General features: G+C 36.6%; 1 protein-coding gene across 1 annotated transcript in view; it reads right to left on the reverse strand.

Moving 5' to 3' along the window:
• LOC131439359 (ecdysone receptor) overlaps positions 1-17595 on the reverse strand; it is a 632366-nt gene extending 614771 nt beyond the window's left edge. Inside the window, exon 1 of the mRNA XM_058610274.1 lies at positions 16983-17595. The gene's annotated coding sequence lies outside the window, so the exon portion shown is untranslated. The remainder of the gene's footprint in view (positions 1-16982) is intronic.
• Positions 17596-17858: the final 263 nt, after the last annotated feature.

Genomic DNA, 17858 nt, shown 5'->3' on the forward strand with positions numbered 1-17858 from the left:
GTACATTTCACAAAATGCATATCGAATTTAAACAACAGCGAATGGAATTTTTCTTTTTTATATCGGTGTCAAACAGAAGTGGCCATTGATGAAGGTTGGAATCGATTACTTAGAATTATTGACTGTATATTTCATTCAAATAGGAAATGTGATAAAAAATGTTATAAAATTACAATTTGAAAGCGCACATTTTCTCTCTGATTATTTTCGTTTATTCTATACACTTATCATCATCACTTCTTTTATTGATAGTTGTTTGTAGCTGTTCTGATTTAGGCATTGCTAACAATATTTCCGCCGGTCTCACTATTCTGGATAAAAACCGAGCATAAGATAAGTAGTAAATAATGGCGGCCACGTGTGAACAGCAGCCAACAGTTCTATTGCCAATAGCGCATTCACAGCAACGGCGCTGGATTCCCAAATATCCAGTCGAATTTGGACTGTACTCGATATAGCACTTGTAAGCTTTGAAAAATAAGATATAACTTCTTACGGGCCCGAATAGCTTTTTTGTGATATGTGTGACTCAATTAGGTTATCTCGTGATAAATCTTTAAATTAAAAATTGCTTGGCAGAACATCCTTCTCAAAAGCTTCTATTTCAGATCTACTATATTCCGATACTTGCTGCTCTCGTTCCAATCCAAGGATTGAAGATATTAACTTATTAGAACTTCCCGTTTGCAATTTAAACAAAAATGCGACCAAATCTTTCTCATTGACACCAGCATATCACGAAGCTCAATGATATTTGGCCATGTTAAACCAGTAAAAACCTCTGGAGGCGTTCATCTGAGAGTGAATAATCACTTACTGAGTTGATTGGTGTCATTATGTATTCTCAGATATTTCTGGAAAGTACGGAGTTTTCTACACAATCTACCAAATTAAAGAAATCGATTCAGCGAATCAAGTTTTTTAATGGACATGGTCGATAAATGCATGACTTGAAATTATGCAAAAGGTTATAACTCAAAAACGAAAAATAACACATCGCTTTTTTATATCTGTTGTTGTTTCAAACCATGAAAACCATCATAAAGATATTCGCTTGACGTTTTCAAAACTCCAACTTTATCCGTATCACACATTTTTCCAGAAAGGTATAGACATCCTTCGAGAACATATCTTTATGATAACTTTTGACACGGTTATGAAATTTTCATTCTTTCTTTCATTATACTTTCATTACATCCATTAGCAACACGTAAAAAACTGGCACCCGCTCTAGTTCTTGATTGCCATAACCGAATTTTATATCTGTGATACTCGCGACGTTCATATATTACTACCATTCATATATGAACCACATAGCAGTAAGTTCTTGCTTCGTAGCTCTCTAGGTTGTACCCGAAGTATGATCGTGTATGTATTATGCAAAGGTTGAAACTCATTTCCTCCTTTTCGTTACTTTGATTCCTAAGCCCTGCGCTTGAGTTGCATAAACTACTACAACAAAGAACCATGCGTTTCCTTCTAACAGAACAGAATTTTTCGGATAAGCGGTTTCTTAAAAAAAACAAATTAAAAATCAATAGAACCACCATAGCTCCGTCAATATGGCAGTTAAAGGGTTAAAACTTTGAGAAAATTGTTTCCAGTCTACGACCTTTCGAATGTGGTATAACAATATGAATTCCCTTTGGGGGCAGATTCCACACGCTTATCCTGGCTATAGCCTTTGTTTTTTAATTTGGTCGAGTTCTATTAAAGTATTGTAAAGTCCTTTGTCGAAAACGTTTTCCAGTGAACATTTTCCCATTCCGCACAAAAAAACACTACAGATCGTATTCTATTATTAATGACTAAACGAAACTATGCATTAAAAATAAATAAAGTGTTAAAATATGACATGATTGAGAATCATTCTCGAATGCAGCTTAACAGCTCAAAACGAATTAGGTAGTGTGCGATGCAGTTCAATCGCAACGAATCAATTAAATTAACGAAGGTAATCACACGAATATTTATTTCCTTGGAAGATTGATAAACAGAACAAAAAATAACCATAACAGATGAAAAATCATCTGAAAATCGCACCTCTACCCAAAAAGTTATCATAATTAAAACAAGGCGGTTATAATTACTAGAAGAATCTTTTGTGTTTTTGTTTGCAAATATAGGTCTCATGCACTCGATTGCATGTTTAATGATTATATCATTTTGAGATAAATAGTTGAAGAAAATGATTTCAACAGTCGAAAGGATTTTTTTAGATGCTTAAATATAACCAAAACCTAGAAAACAATCTTGTTTGTTTACCTTTCACACATTTACCTTCAATTCACATAAAAGTTTCTCCATCGGCGGAATCAAAAACCTAAGCAAGAGCGAGACGCGTTCGTTACTCCGGCCATTGATCTGTTAACCAGATTCAAAACGGTTCGCTAGTTCAACCGCAAAAAAACGCTATGAGTCCTTCGAACGACATTGGAAGGAAGGATTCAGTGAGACGCGACAACGTACACTAATTTCCATGTACTCTCTACCCATTTCTGATTCAACTGCATCTTAAGGTTAGATCCATCATTATTATTTTGTCCTATTATTTACGGTTTTAATCTTTCTTCACATATACCACTCTATTATAACGTGTTTCCCACGCCTTATGTCTCCCTGTCAGCACCAGCGCGCGAAAGTTTGCTTTCCCGCGAAACACCCGGTATGATGAAACCGAAACGAACAAATGACGGTGATATGTTGAACTCTTATCAGGGCGTTCAGAGAACCCCGACCTAGGGCAACGGTTTACGATGCAATACGAATACACACACTCACACAAACAGGCAGGCATACCGCGGCAAGTGTTCCGTGGACGAGTGGAGCTTCGAACTTTGCTTTCGGCGTAGGTGAAAAAGGTTGATGAAGTGATAGTAGAATGAAATTCAACTAGTTCGTATCTGCGGTGTGTTTTGAACTGCGACGGCAATATGGTGGCAAAACAATTTCTGAACCAACCCTGCTCACATGAAACGCATGTGGACATATCTTCCTTGCACTTTCAAATTCCCCCCCACTCAGCTGAAAACAGCAGACAGCTACCGATCGTTCGTTGATTGGAGCAGGAAAAAAAAACATTTTATTTTCCTGGGCACGTACCGGTAGTTTTTCAATCGTAGAAGTCCGATGGAAACTGGCTGACGCTAGGGAAATGGAATCAACCTTCTTGGTGTGACCGTGCCTTGCTTGCCTTGGGATTCCTTCAGGCAGACTGGGTGGGGCATTGCAAAATTGAATTTATCCTTCATTAAACCGGAGCTACAAAGGTCCGACATGGAAAAATCGAAAGGGCGATGGGTGAATAGTCGTTCCGTTTAATGCCAAACAACTCAAGTGACCTGTTGATCCCGACTGCGATTTGCTTCCAGCTTTCATCAGTTCAGCAAGTTGGTGTGAGTTTATTTATTTGCAGTTTCGAAGAAGAATGAGTGCGGTAATCCCAAGGTACATAAGCGTTCATTAGATTTTTTTCATGCAGCGCGGTGTTTACTTTCAAGGGGGCACTACTACATGAAGATTTGTAAGGAACAAAAACGTGAGTGGGTAATGTCAGAGACATAATTGGATGGCGTGAATACGAACAAAACTGACACGCTTCATTCACCCTTCCGAGTAAGAATAACTGCTCTATAAGTAGTAGATATCTTGCTTTTGTGCTTCGTGTGAGCTTTCATTTCTTGGCTTCCAGGATACAAGACGAAGTTTTCATACTTAGAATAAAACCTATTCAAATCAACCATATTCTAACACACAATGAAATAATATACAATAATGTAAACATTTAAAATATAATAATGGTGATTCTGAAAAAAAAACCTTCAACGCGTCGGTTAAAAAGTCATTGATCTAATGAAGAAAACAAATTTCTCCTTGAAAAACCATGTAATTGTTCAAACATTTCTCCGGTGAAAGACCGTAACTTGTTTAAAGCCGGATAAAAATGAACCGACATTAATAATAATTCCAAGACCACTTTTATATCAAGATTTCTTCTTAGCCTCATGAAACGCTCTAAAGCTTGCTTTGGTACAAAGACAATTGCCTGTATTTCAGTTATTTATTATTGAATTCTAGATCTTTTTTTATACAAATGTAGCGTTTTCTTCATACTTTTAAGAAAAAATACGGATAAAATTATTCGTCACGGTTTCGAAGTAATTCTCGAATTTTTCCTGTAACACGGCTCATCAGACGGCGCACACCTTCTTCGTCCATCGTTTCATCTATCGTATTCCACCAGGTCGTCATCTGATTGATGTCTTTGACAACCCTTCCCTTTGCCTTGAGTCTACTCTTCATGATTGCCCAGTATTTCTCAATAGGGCGGAACTGGGGGCAGTTGGGTGGGTTAAAGTTTTCAGGAACAAAATTCGTTTTTGGAGACACTCTTTTTGGTATAGTTCCGATGTCATTGCCTTATTTGTAACGAAAACTTTCGTTTTTTTGCCACAGCTGCAAATGCCCTGCCAAATCATAAATTTTCTTACAAATTTGTCGGCAAAAACAAATTTAAATTAGGCTGGAACATCCCCCCGAGCCGTTGCCAAGTAAAATTTTTGACATGGGATTTGCCCGAAATCAGCCTTGACATAGGTTTCATCGTCCATCAGAAGACACCCGTTGAACTTGGTCAACACTTGGTCATATAGTTTCTGAGCTCGATTTGGCTGTTTGCTAGCTCGATTCGACTTGATTCCCGTCCAGAGTCGAGTTCTCCTCACAGTACTATGGGCAGCACCGATTTTTCTGGCCAAATCACGATCCGACAGATTAGGATTCCTCTTAATCGTCTTCAAAATCTTACCACGCAGTTTCCGGTCGACAGTTCTACTCTGACGATTGGCTTGAGGCTTCCGAATCGTCGTCAATGTTTCCTTATACCGTTTGATAACGCGCCATACGGTATTTCTGGGCAATTTCAGTTGTTCAGCTAGCCTAGATACAGACCACAATGGATTTTCCAAAAAACTGTGCACAATTTTGTCCCTTCTTTTGGCTTCCATGTTGATTGTTTACAAAGTACAGTCGATGTCAAAAATCATACGTGAAGCTGACAAAATTCCCGACTTGAGTCTTTAGTCTCAGTGATCACCTCATCATTTAATGCAAATCTCTTTCCAGCAAATTAATCTGAGAACAGAAAATATTCGTTGGGGTTTAAATCTATAGTAGCAATTTGATTTTCAATTCAAGGAATTCTTTAACTTTCACTTTATACTTTCAATATCTTTACGACGTCAGCATTCTCCTGCAACTTCACTTTTAGTTGTTCCAGGAACTTATTAACCGTCGTACCAGTTAGCCGATAATGACAAGTTGGGTTTGGTTTTCTATGAATGCCACGGACTTCCGTCATTTTGTCCAGTCTGACGATACTGACGTAGTCACGATAATGGTACTATTGGAGTAGATATAGTATTCTCAAACGATTACAATTTACCAAATGATGAAAACTTCAAACCGTTCAAACGTATTTTATGTCACCTAGTTATGCGATGGTGGCTTTCCCATATTACTCATACTTTCATAAACAAACTTTTAAAAGCAAAGCAGAGCAAAGTGCAGGCATTACATTCCTTTTGTGGAATTTGGCCTTTCTGTTTCAATAGAATTCGCAGCCGATTCTTTACGTACAAAATCATTGCATGGCTAACACCACGATCCAATAGTAACAATAGTTTGAGTGATTTGCCCGCAGCTGCCAATCGCTTAGCAAATCTGGAATCTAAATAAACTAATTTATAGCAGTTATCTATGATACTGCTTTCCGATATCAACGCTATCCGTCGCGGAACATAATCACGGCCTTTTTCTGGGACATATTGGTTTAGATCATAAAAATATTCTTCAATTGTAGGAAATTTATACTCATGATCAATAAATTTTGCTTGCTGTTGAAGTGATTCCGGAACTTCCGATTCAATGTTTAATTTCCGTTACTAGTAATCCTGTGCATTTCATCGTTGCACTTCTTTGCTTCATTTCGTAATGTTAAGAAATCTTAGTGACAAACATTCGGTTTGTGATATATTAAAATATTTTCGATTAACTTGTAAAAACAGGTAGCAGCTGATACGTACTTTTTTATATATGTTTATAAAAACTCAGCGCGTTGACTCTAAAATGCCATTGACAGAAAATATAATTCCACCAAATTACCATCTGAACGGGCCCGCCTACACAAAGGCTTTCGTTCTAATTACGTTATATAATGCGATTTTTTGTATAGAGATTCTCACGAAATACCCAGGATACTTACTGACAAACGTCGAAACACGCGTAAAGATGGACTTTTGTCAGTCCTCAGGGCGGATACAAATTCGTTTCTACTAATAAGTTCGCAAGAAAGTTCCTGATTTGACAGGCGATTTGTAGCTACGAAAAAAAAACATCCAGCTTTCGTTACAATTGACTTAATAGACTCAATGCTCACACACACACTTCCATTCACCATAGCACACAAATGCCCTGTTGAGTTTTGACCCGATGTAGCTAGCTGCCATTGCAAGCTAGATTTCATCGAATCGGACTTCAATCCATCCATCACCCGATCGATAAATATTGGGAAAAGCTGAGCGGTAGCTAAAAAGCACTGAAAGGTTAATCTAAAATGCTTCAGAAATCATCAATAGATTGTACTTGTATTTTTTCTGAAGAAATAAATAGGTCTAATTTTAAGTGCTCAACTGTTTCATTTCATCAAAATAAAACCGTTCTTAAGTTATTTACAGATGAAATTGCAAGAATACAAGTTTCGACGTAGTAATACTTCTTCATTTTTATATAGGGGTGCAAATTCGAAATTCGGAAATAAAAACCGTACAAACAGTGGTCAGGTTTGGAACATTTACAGCTCAACCAAATTTAAACAAATTTTCAGTAGATCTGCTGAAGAGAAATAATTCCATGCATCGATTTGAGTCGAGCTATTGATGTGAAACAAGACTACCAAAATTTCAAATGATAGAAACTTTCATCCAAAAATTTCAATTCAATATGCGATTTTTCATGTATAATTTAAATAGGACCTCTTGATGAACTTGGTTTACCGTCAGATTCAGATCAATTACTCTTTTAAGTGAAGCAACAAATATCGGATTGCTGCATGCGTCGAAACTATGACAATATTTTGTAACTAACATCAAGTTACAATATGAACGATACTGAGAAATTTTGCTGCGAATTTATGCGATTGTTGAAATAAGAAGGTAAGATTACTTGAAATTATTGCTTTGAGTTTATTTTGTTATTCTCTCATCTCACGAAGCATTGAAGTCAATGGAAGTAACATAACATTTGGGCGGATGGTTTACACATGTTCACTTTCCAAATTTGTTTTGTTGCCATGACTAAATTTCGATCTTTTCTTTTCGACAAAAGTATGTTGTTGTAGTCTAATATTATTAGTATATCGAATAAAATTTGAATATCTAACACTTGTGAATTATTTACAGCGAAATCAAAGTGCGTCCATACTTTCTGGGACAGTCTTTATGTAATTATATCTATGTGCTTACTAGTGTTACGAATTTAGCTGTTTAGCCTTTTCTTCAACAAGTCTGTGTTCAAGGTTTGCTTGCATGCAGTTTTTAATTTCAAAGCTTCAAGTTTCTCTTGCGAATGTGTAACGTAGCGATTCGTGATCGATTTTGTGGTTCTACTAACCCTGTCTAGAAGCAACCTTCCGTAGACATGTTTCATGTGAGACTGAAGCTTTGGCAATAATTTCGTTTACGATTTATAGATTCGTGTGCTACCACAGTTTCGCTTTTGCATTGAATACCCAATCAGAGCAATACTTTCCAGTCTCCGTTAGAGGAAGCCAGTAACCCAGTATAGTATTAGTAATTGAAATAAGATTGACTGAACTGTAAATGTTCAGAACATGATCACATTTCTTAATGTATTTTCCTTCAATTTCTGATTTAGAAAATAAAGATGTGCTTCACATCAAAATTTTATATTTTTAATGATTAGAAGTCGAAACTAATCAATAACGGACAATGCATAATATGTGTATGTATGTTTCGCAATCCATTATCATGATCTTGCTTAACAGAGACGACAATTTCATATTTATAAATTCACTTTGCTTTTCGCGTGGCATAGACGCTACCATTTAAACAGAGCCCGTCACTCAACATATATCTGGGCGGTTCGACAACGCCATGTAGAAGATTGTTGTGCACATTGGTGAGTTAATTTATTTTATACGCCGTTTGCCTCACACAAGAGGCCTTGGTCGGAATTCCACTAATACATACGAGGAAAATACCAGAAACTGTGTTTAATATTGATGAAATTTTGTGAATCGATTCCTTTAAGAATCTATAATTAATAAAAAAAACTATTTCGGATTTACTTCGTTTGAGAGCATTGCCCGGGTTCAGGTCGCTTTCACATATCATCCAAGTCAGTCGATAAAACAAAACCGCTTACGTTCGGAACGGAAGAAACCGAGTATAGTATTGTGTAGTGAACAATAGAACGACCTTGAAATGAGTGAACAAAACGAACAAAAGCTACCGCCGACCCGAAAGAATACAATTGTTGTTGACTTCAGGCAGTGCGAAATTCGACCTTCGATACAAGAACTTGAAGGTTTGGTTAAGGAGCAAATGCATCTTGACATTAAGGAGCAAGACTCTTTGCAAGCGTATGAGTAATGTCAACAATTCCGGCCCTTCTTTTCCTGATTTTAATCAATAAATCTTCCATACGGTTGAAAAATAAACCAATCGAATCATTCTGCTTAAAATTACAATTCAAGAAAAGCGAAATTCTTAGTCTAAAACTCTTCCGCTTTCCTTAAAACTGCTCGAGAAAAAATATTTCAGTTTCAGCTTACATCCACTAACACATTTGATTAGCAACAAACACATTCCTATATGATTTCCTCTTGTAGCAATTATTGCGATATAAAGATTTACGTACCTTCTATGAGTAAACCCGAAAAAAGGAACCTTTAATTTAACACGCGAAAGGCAATGGATATGGAATGTTGTCGTAAAACTATTTATTTTTCCGGAAAACTGCTTTTGTAACAGAAAATATTTAGTTTTGTTTATTTTGTGTAGCGCAATCTAATACAAATCCATTGAAGCAGTGTTGCTAACTTTTTTTATTAGGAAATTGAAATCTACATTCATAAAATGTAAGCAATTTTCCATCAAACGTTGGTAAAAAAATTATCAAAACTGATATTTCATCCGAAAAATCTGACATAACGTTCGTTTGAGAATAAATTATTGCTAAAAAGATTGTTTGAAACTCAATCGTGCAAGCCACTTAGATAAACTGGTTGCACTGCATATATGAATACATAGATCTATGACATACGTACCGAATAAAATGTACGTAATACACAAATTACCAACACAAGTTAACTTGGTTTACTCTTGATCCTAAAACGTGTGCATTTACTTCAATGCAATAAGACAAATAATGTTGTTTACATCCAGTTTTATAAAGAGTTGGATGCAATTCAATAACAATGTGCATTATGTGGAGCACGAGAACATTAAGTACAACATTCCAGTATATATGGAAGATAGTGCTATAGAAGTCCGTGTGCATGATCTTCCCTCAAGCGTCACCGATTCTTATATTCGCAAAATTATGTCCCAATACGGAAAGATTCTCTCTATCGAAAAAGAAAAGTGGAAGAGCTTTTTCCCCGGTGTTCTAAATAGCGTACGTTTGTTACGCATGCGCTTGAAGAGGCCTATACATTCTTATGTGATTTTCGGTCAGGATACAAGAATTCCGTGCAAATCACTTGTTACCTATGACAATCAGATGGCCACATGTCAATATTGCTAAAAAGCTGTTCACTACGGTAAGCCATGATATAAACCGGACAAGGAGACAACTATACCAAAGGACAACAGTGCTTCCTTTACACCAACCCCAAGCAACCCCAGTACACCGGTGACAGTCACCAACAACAGGGAAGTATCCCCTTCAACGAAACCATCCAACGTAACCCCTATAGAACAAAGTACACCAGCTGCAGTTAATAACTTACCCTCCAACCAACCAGCAACTGCAACCAATGTACAACAAGGCGCATCTACAGCAACTCTCAACGAGTCCAAGACTACGATCAACGAGGAAAACGAAAAGAAAACGGAAATCACACACCACACCGACGATGAAGCAATGGATGATGAGATAAGCCGCGGACAAAGTGACCCCCGATCCTCGTTGGATGGAAATGGAAACTCATCTCCCCCTAGAAAAAGGGTTACAACGAGATCCAATAGCAAAAAAAAAATGTTAATTAACAAAAATGTAAGCCAATCGGCCACGTAAAGCTTTTATGCAAAAAGGCCAGAATAAAAATTTTATTATAGAAAAAAACATTGCCCGGGTTGGCACTGGTCTTAGAAGCCAGTTGTCGTATGTTCGAGCCTCGACCTAGAAAGATTTTTAGTATCAGTAGGATCGAAGCACCAGCCATACAATGGTATTGTACGCTATGAATTGACGCCGAAGTCTGTTGCAAAAGGTCTAGTTCCGCAAAACCAATAAAGATTTTTTTTCGGTTTGAAATGCATAATTTAGCAGCAAAAAAATCAATCAAGAAACATTCGGTAATATATGGCAGATCACTCTCACACAATCAAAAGTAACAATGACACGATTTACACTCAGTACCGTTCGTTAATGCCGTGGAAGGAAATGTCACAGTACACGTTCAGAAGTTACCCATTTGTGGATCAATTTTGAGCGCCGCTGGACTCGTACGAGATGCAATGATTTTCATCGGAATTCGAAGCAAATGACCTCGATCATTGAGTGTTGGATGATCTTGTTCAGCACCTCTTGTCACCAACACCAACAAACTAAACGGTCCTTTTCTGGATATCCAAAATTCTGAAGAAATGATTTTCGGAAGTACTTTTCACATATATACAAACAAGTAATTGCTACCTAAATGATCAAAATAAAAATTATCAGTGATTTGTGTAGTCCTACGTCAACAGTTCGAACAACGCCATAGGACTGTCTCTTGTGATTTTGGTTGAACTGCGCCGTTCTGATAGTTGTATATTTCATTCAGAATGACTGAGCTTGAATATGTAGAATCTCATTTGATGTGTTAAATTTCACAACTAAATACCTCGAGATAATCAATTATTACGTTAGTCCACAATAGAGTTTTTGAAACATGATTTTAGGTCAGATTTCTTTATTTTGTTCTGCTAGGAAACTCCACATTTTTATTTATAATAATTTGAAATGTTAGTCAGTGAATTTTGTGTTCGGGGAACGCCCAATCGATCATTCCAAGACCATTCTGACGTAATCGTCAGTTCACTGACCACCAGAAGCGCATCACCGCACAAATAATCTTCTAATTGGAAAGTAAACACACCCTCTTCTCGTCGAACATCGCTATAAACTATAATAAACACCATCAACACAAATTCGAACGATTACAACATCGCACGAATCGGCCGCATGGCCGAACGGGGAATATACGAAAACACAGGCTACCGGGTGCTAGGAACAGGAAGGAGGTCGAAAACATTTCGCATGTGCAACTAGCGCGCATGTGACTTACCCGGCCCCATCCCGTTTGCCCGATAACGGACCAGGCGTCGCCATAAGTAACACTACGGATCTAGTTAGTGTTTGTGCAATTCAGACAGCGAGCGATAAGCGGACTTGCAGAGGTTTTTTTTCTTTATTTTCTGTGTGCACTCGAATGTACAACACCCTGGCAGAATCTAGGCATACAGCTCCAAAATTGTCCGACTACGCTGGTGTTGGTATCGTCGATTTGCAATACTTCGTTTCGTTGCAGTAAAAGCGACATTTCAAGTTCATTGCCTCAAACCCATAACGTCTTGTAGGTTAAAATAAATCATCCCCAGGTAGTCGAAAGAAAAAAGCAGCAACTGGTTTCGCTGTTGACATATCGCACCATGACATCCCGTCGGTATCTCAACAGTTCAAAGGTTACATGTTCTTGAAACCGAAAGTCCTTCACAGTTCGAATAACTAGAGATGTTAATAACTCAAATAATCGAGTAATATTCATTCGATTAGTTTGAAACTAATATTCGAATACTAAACCAATCGAATATTTTGAACAGTTCAATAACAATAATCAAATAATTAGTCGAATAATCGATTAAGAACCCAGATAATCAATTAAAATTTTACCTAATAGTTTGAAAATTATACTCGATTATTGGATAATCCAGTAATTCGAATAATCTGACATCCCTACGAATGACTTTGAATTGAATTGAATACGTCATTTGTATCGGAAAACAATTCATATCAATATATTCGCAAAAGCACGCTGGGGGGCGGAGGCACATCACAGCATAAACCGAAGACCTTCAAATTGCATGACCAGACCTAGATTACATGCACTGACCTACATCGGAAGTGGTGGAGGGAGCGAAAATCGGAACCTTCAAATCGTGCTGTTTCCCATTTATCCGTTCATCGCTAGCTAGGATTTGGTTGCATGATCAGAAAATATCGCTGGAATGAATTCGGCGAAAAATGCACAACAAAAACGAAGGTTCAATATTCGGTCGTGCGCGCGATTCCAAACGATCGAAGTGTTGTAGCCAGAGACGCCAGGTAAAAATGTTATATATCTGCTAACAGGGTGGCAAAAGTCACTAAATCCGAAGAAAAATTTGCAGTCAGCAAGTATGTTTTGCTGCCAGCTATTTCTCTATAAAGTATGACACGCAAAACCTACTTGGCGAGTAAAAAAAAGGTCGCGACAATTTCTATAGTCTGTCAATTTTGGTTTCTGGTGAAAGTCTGCGTAAAATTCCATTTTCAAAAGTGTGCACAACAATAAATGTTTGCAAAACTATACACGAAATCTGCAGATTTACAGACAAATCTGCAGATCTGGCATCTCTGGTTGTAGCCCACAGCCATTGTTTACTTGAATACTTGAATGTCCATTATACATTTCGAATGAGCGCAGGCTACCGGGTTGCCATATTGCCAATTTAGTTTGTTGCCATATTTTTGTTAGCAGATTCCGCAGCTGGATATTTTATATGGAATATGGAAAAGAGAACTGAAACTAAAGCAAACGATTGCGCAGAAAATCGTAATTTTTCCTACTATAATATTGTAAACTGGTAAACGCTGCCGTTCAATTTTTACTATATTCGAAGCAAGAGTGAAATGCTGGTCGGGTTGCCAGTTTTACCTTTTATATAAAGATAAAAAAGGTATAGAATATACTCAAAATTTGGCGTGGACACGCCTTGCTTCACTATGCGGCGCCATTCCAACTCTGTACAAGAATGGGTAAAACTTAATTGTGCAGCAATATATATTTTTCCTCATATCATCGAAATTATGATCAGCAATTTAAAACTTCCAGTAGTGTGAAATAATCACAAATAACTAAAAATTTAACTCATGACGCCTGTGTGTGCCTTTTTGTCAAAATTTAGAGCGCCTATAACTCAATTATTTGTTGATTGATTTGTATAACTTAACTACCAATCCATTAGGAAACATTCAACTTAAACACATATTGCAACTTCTTTTAGTCTTTCAATAGTACACCATTGAAAAATCGGTTTGTATTCACCTATGTTTCCACGAACCAATCACAGCATACCGAAATGATGTCATCTTCATGGTTTTGACCTTTGCTTTACATTGTATTTCTTTCAGTAACAGTACAGTTTCTGTAGGTATAAGGAAGCTTTTACCGCGCCATTCTTCACAGTATTCACTTTCGTACATACACAGTGTACTGAGATTAAATATTTTACTTTAAATCACTAATTTCCGTTTCATTTATGTATTTGGTTTCTTTTCTGATCTAAAGAAAAAAATTCTGTTATAAATATCACATATGCACCGAAAATGTAGTTTTAGTAACCGAAAGAGACAGTAGTAAATATCTACCAAGTTTATAAATAGATGTTCTGTCACATTTTTTGCTCAGTTGGTTCTGTTATTCGTTCGCTGAATAGGTGAATTTTCCCTGGTGCTCACGGTGGTGTACAGCATACCAAATATTACTTTTTTTGTTTCGATTATAGAGATTTTCACCTTTAGGTCATTTGCCTCTTCAGACTAGAAAAACTTTCTGACCATATATACGGGGTTGGGAATCGAACCCAGGTGTACTGCGTGAAAGGCATCGACTTACGCATCGCGCTATACCCATCACCAAATATTAGTTGATCTCGTTTGTTGCACAACGTTGGTTGTGAGCACTGGTTTGCTATTCATTTCATTACTCTGCTACACAGTGAGTCAAACTAAACTGAGTATTTTCAGATACATTTTGACGTGAATGCACCTTACTTTACTATGGGGCGCCATTTCAAAATTCATGCTGTGGAAGAATGGGTAGAAATTAATCATGAATATGCGACGAACGACTGAAACTAAATTAAAGTCGGGTATAAATAAATGATATAATAAGGATAATAATCATGAATATCTCGAGTCGTACTAATCGCTACAACATAATTCTTTCTTATTCTTTCTGCAATCAGAAATATGATCAGAAATTTATGATTTACAGTTCTTGTATGTGGTAAATGGTTTTGGTGTAGATAGGAATCTACACCAAAACCATTTACCACATACCAATGGTGGAAAAAAGTACTCAAATATTTCCAAGGAACTATTCGAAGTTTTCCTTCGCCGAAGATGTAACTCTTCAAAAAACAAAAAGACAACTATATCATTGTTTCTTCTATTGTTTGACACTCGTTTGTTTAGCGTTATTTGTGAAGTGTAATATGCTAGTCGTCAATAAGTCATACTTTAGCATAGATACGCTGTTACAATTATGGAAGCGAAGCAATAAAAATTTCAAAATTCACACAATCAATTAAATAATACGGAGGATTATTCATATTCAGTGAGAGAAGCCTGTAAGTTTTATTCGTATTCACGTCCTATAGTATGATACGCAAAACTGACTTGGCGAGCAAAAAATTTTAAATTTTACCCAGTCTGCAAAACTCTCGATTTTCAAAAGTCTGCAAAAGTCTGCACAACAAAATCTGTCTGGAGCACTACACACGAAATCTGCAGATTTACAGACAAATCCGCAGATCTGGCATCTCTGCTTTTTACGCACGATTTTTCAATAAAACACTAAAAATCGCAAAGAGCTTAGAGTTCACAAGGCCTTTTTGGAGCCGTAAAAATGTTCCCTCGCTAATTGTATCTGAAAAATATCACGTTGAATAAGCCACAAATAAAACACATGAATGACGTAATAAAAATGAATTGAAACATCCCAGGATTCACCAAATTTCTTAAATTTTTCAACAATTCGATTTCGATAACAATTTCAGGTCATGATATTCTTTCAAGATATTTTATTTATTATTGAAATCTTTACAATTTAATCGAAAATTATCGGAGCAAATGCAAGAATATTTAAATGCGGAACAATAAAAAGTACGTTCTGGTATGATTCCCAGAGTTTAAACTGGCATAAATTAGGCATCTAGAACTAGAGTGCCCCTGAACATGCCTTAAGCTGCACTGAAGTTGTAAACAAAAATAAAGACATGATAGTAAGAAATTTTCTTAAAGATGCAGCAATTTACAATCAAATTATTAGTGCTACGACGTAACCATCGATTGCTCAGAAATTAACGATATATGTTGAGTTTTTGTTAAGACTTGGTGTCTTGAATATCAGGTTTTTATTCGCCGCAAATCTAAACAAAACAGCAATGGACAGTTCTAAGAGGTTGTTCGAACTGTTGACAAAATCATTGTTAAAATATTCAGGCAATATATTTTTTTAAATTGAAATTTTTGAAATTTTAAATGAAAACAAATTCTGGTTGTGTGAAGGAAATCTGCTTAAATATTAACTCACCATTGAACAGTGACAACATGAGTTTAGTTTCATAAAAAGCTAGCTAAATTAAACATGTTGGCCACTTCTACGGAAGCAACAGAACAACAGAAAAGAAAGCAAACAAAAGGTTTACTTCGAATTTACGGACTGGTTTTTTGGATGATTATTTTACAACTATTTTTTTTTTCAAACAAAAAACATTCCTAATCGGAGCTGGTTGTAGATTCTTAGAATAATCGATGTACTGAATTTCTTTACTGTTTAACACAGATATTCGTATTTTCCTTGTATGCAGAAGTTGCTTTCCGATGAAAATCGTTGCCTCTCTTGCGAGGCGAATTGCACAGTAACCTTCTCCACAATATTAAAGAATCACACAGAGGGCAAATCGCTTCAATAGTAATACTGGTAGTGTGAAGGGGCTCTGTTTAAATAGTAGAAATATTTCCAAGCAATAGTGGTAATATTAAAAAATCTTTTTAAAAATCGATCGAGCAGTGAACGTTCAAAACCTGACCACTATTTATACGGTATTTTTTCAGAATTTCCATTTTGTGACCCCAATATGAAAATCAAAACCGTAGTGCTACGTCAAAATCTCTTAGTCTTCGTGCCCGACGAAAGACAGAACGAGTAGATAAGAGTGGGTTCCTGGAATGTGTTCATACATACATACATAGCGTAGCTCAGTTTGTACAGTATGTCCACAGTAAGGAGTCCTCCTTCTGAGCGATTTGTTATAGAAATTTCGCAGTGTGGCTTTTCATTGAAATTTAAATTTTTGTAATGATCTCTTCAAACGCAGTGACGATTAAATTAATCGTTTATTAGGCAAAAGGTAGGTATGTTAGATATTTGGTTGCCCTAGAAGTAGGTGAATTGAAATAATTATTCGTTTACCAACGGTAAAACAATAATGTGAACAGTGAATAATGAAAATATCTTCCTCAGTTGAACAGACTGGCAACACTGGAATGTATCGGAACCCTCTACTTGTACTGCACCTGACCGGCGGGATAGCTTCTCGTTCCTCTAACACATATGTAAACAATCCATTAAAGAATGGGAAAAGACGACACAAAAAGGGGGTTCATACAAACTTTTCAACATAATCAGCAATGGTTTTAGTTGCACTTACCTATATTAAACTGATGGGAGACAGCTGGGAGGACAACGAATATTTGACAAAATTATCCGCCACATAAAATGTCGATTTCTCGACAGTTCGCTACGTACAAACATATCAATCTTGATTTTTCACTGTTTCACATTTCTTTGGATTGAACGCTTTACACTTGTTTTCACGTAGGAAATCACTCAACACTTGGTCAATCCTCGACTCTATGATGACTTCTGACCTGAATTATGTATTGCTGCTCACTTCCAAAGATTCACCCAACCTTTCAACTGTATACCGGGGACATTGCATATTACGCCGGAGATCAAATTTTCACCAGAATTTCCACTTTGACACAAACATTGATGTATACGCGGAAGCACAGACTAAACACTGGGACTTATCAAAACTTTTGACTTGTTCGGCTATTGAAAGCTGACACCATTTAGTATAGTTAACAATAATTTGGACAATTTTCACAAAACGTTCAACGGGGCAGTTCGATGACTTTATTTTAATCTTTAATATTAGGGGTTTTTCGAACGATACACTAGATTTGAACTGATTCGATTGGATTTTTTTCCAATGGGACACAAAACATACGCACACAACACCGATTACATTCAGAATCAGAACATTCATCAGCACGGTCGAACGTCTGACAGATATTCCAATAGATGAAAATGATAGTCGTACTCTTCTGACTGCAACATTGCTATGAGCAGTTTCATGATATTAGCTTTCATTCTCCCTTGTTGCGCCGAGATGTAACATTTTCTTATTAGAATCATGACATTGACAGGGATGCCAAATGATATATAGCATGGATATGACATTTTTGAAGAGTGATGCCAAGGAATATCAAAATTATTAGTTTGTTAGAAAAACTAATCTGCA

The sequence above is a fragment of the Malaya genurostris genome, chromosome 3 (genome assembly GCF_030247185.1).
Source record: "Malaya genurostris strain Urasoe2022 chromosome 3, Malgen_1.1, whole genome shotgun sequence".
Taxonomy (NCBI): Eukaryota; Metazoa; Arthropoda; class Insecta; order Diptera; family Culicidae; genus Malaya; species Malaya genurostris.